Source organism: Chiloscyllium plagiosum, unplaced genomic scaffold, assembly GCF_037043375.1.
Source record: "Chiloscyllium plagiosum isolate Xiang-an unplaced genomic scaffold, Cpla_swu_hap1 HiC_scaffold_44, whole genome shotgun sequence".
Lineage (NCBI taxonomy): Eukaryota > Metazoa > Chordata > Chondrichthyes > Orectolobiformes > Hemiscylliidae > Chiloscyllium > Chiloscyllium plagiosum.
Window position 1 is genome coordinate 10,565,100 of NW_028270182.1, and position 2,392 is coordinate 10,567,491.

The window sequence follows — 2,392 nt, forward strand, 5'->3', positions numbered from 1 at the left end:
TGATAAAATGGCGGCCGCGCGCTCACGTGACTCGCCTTCCGCCCCGCCCCGCCCCTGCGCCACGTCGTCACCGTCAGCGCCCAGCTGAGGAGTACCACGTGACGCTTGGCTGTCGTTTCCCGCCAATGCCCTCCTCGTGCTCCTCCTCCTTTGGGATGGCACCGCACGGGCGTGCAGGGGTATCATTGCATTGGGTGTGACCCTCACTGACCCAACCCTATATCCCCCCACCCTCCACTCACCTAGCACTCCTGCTTCTCAACAAAGAAGGCCAGTCCATGGCTCAATGATGGCATCGACTTGGGTTCTTCATGCCAACCTGTACAACACTCCAGGGTGGGGTTGTGGGGCCAGGACTCTTCTTGAGCTATTGGGAACAAAGGAACTTTGGCTTCCCTTTCTTTCTATGCCGCCTGTTAAGACAGAGCGTGGTGGTTGATGGGAAATATTCATGCTGGAGTTCAGTTACTAGTGGGGTACCGCAAGGATTTATTGTGGGTCCACTGTTGTTGGTCATTTTCATAAATGATCTGGATGAGGGCATAGAAGGATGGGTTAGTAAAGTTGCAGATGACACTAAGGTCAGATGACTTGGGGATAGTGACAAAGGATGTTGTAGGTTACAGAGATACACAGGTAAGCTGCAGAGCTGGGCTGAGAGGTGGCAAATGGAATTTAATGTGGAAAGGTGTGAGGTGATTCACTTTGGAAGGAGTAACAATGATAAGAACATAAGTGTGATAAGACCATGAGAAATAAAAGCAGGAGGAGGCCATTCAGCCACTCCTGCCTGCTTCACCATTCAATAGGATCACGGCTGATCCGACAGTCCTCACATCAACTTCCTTTGATTTCCCGAATGGCCAAGAATCTATCTACCTAAGCCTTAAATATGCAAGGGATGGACAAGTTGTTGCCACATCAAAGGACTGACCAGTTCTATGCCAATGCAGCAGTCTAACACCAAAGTGAACTCGCGAGGGAGGGCTGTGATACTCCATAATGCCCTCTTTTAAATCAGACATTAAACTTCTAAAATGTGAAAAACAGCAGCTCCAAAGAAGAGGCAGATCTAACTTGGAACATTGCTGAGATTTTACAGCACATTCTGTTTTTATTTCAGATTTCCAGCATCCACAGCATTCTGCTTTCACTATAGGCATTAAATTTGCTTCTCATCACAAGTAGACTCGAGAATTTCAAGAGGTGTGGAGGGAACTTCAGAATCTACAATGCAGACAGCCTTACTAGCAGAGATTGGCTAACTCAGCACAATCAGGCATTAAATCTGAGGATCTTAAAGCGGAAATAGACAAGTTATATAACACACCTTCCCCATTGGGTGTTGCCAATGCAGAATGCATAAAGAGTTAGATTTTAGCTCAATTAACCATTTTAAATATGTGTTCAATTTCAGATATAAACATACATACAGTTTGGCAAGAGCATAAATAAAATACGCAAAACAAAACACTCGGTGTTAGTTCCAGAGGAAAAAATGAGGACTACAGATGCTGGAGATCAGAGTCGAGAGTGTGGTGCTGGAAAAGCACAGCAGGTCAGGCAGTATCCGAGGAGCAGGAGAATTGATGTTCGTCAGGGCTTATGCCAAAAATGTCGATTCTCCTGCTCCTCAGATGCTGCCTGACTTGCTGTACTTTTCCAGTGCCACATTCTTGACTCATTATTTCCAGAGGGACAGAATTGAAAATTAGGAAGGCTCTGCTAAGCCAGTATAAAGCCTTGGTTAGTCCACGCTGTGAATGGAGTTCTGGTTGCCATTGTGATGATGCTGTGAATTTAAAAACGTTATTTTGTCCTGATTTTTTTTTGAAGAGTGGTTGTAAGCCAGAGCTGTGGAGCAGTCTACCAGAACGACTAAACAGTTTGGGAGGCCTTGTTTTTTTTAAACAACCTGAATTGGTGTGGCCAGCTCTCACAGATTAGGATTTCTGGATTTTGGTTTTTTCAGTAACATCAGAAGCTATTGGGATCTTATGACTTGGAGATGCCGGTGTTGGACTGGGGTGTACAAAGTTAAAAATCACACAACACCAGGTTACAGTCCAACAGGTTTATTTGGAAGCACAGGCTTTCAAAGCGCAGCTCCTTCATCAGCTGGTTGGGATCTCAACGGAGTTGGAAGTTTCAGTGAATGTCTCCTGGTTGCTCCTGTCTCTGAATTTTCTCTTGATGTTTTTTTTTTCTCCTAGATTGGAGAACTGCATGTGAGAATCTGTGTCTGTTTTTTTTTCTTTCTTGCCAAAGGCTGTGTTTGTGGGATGTTACTGTATTAGAACAGTTAATTAGTAATAGTTACTGTATATATGTCTGTTAAGTTTTCCGATACAGTTATTCAAAATTCCTCTTTCTTTGTTTGTATTTTAACTAT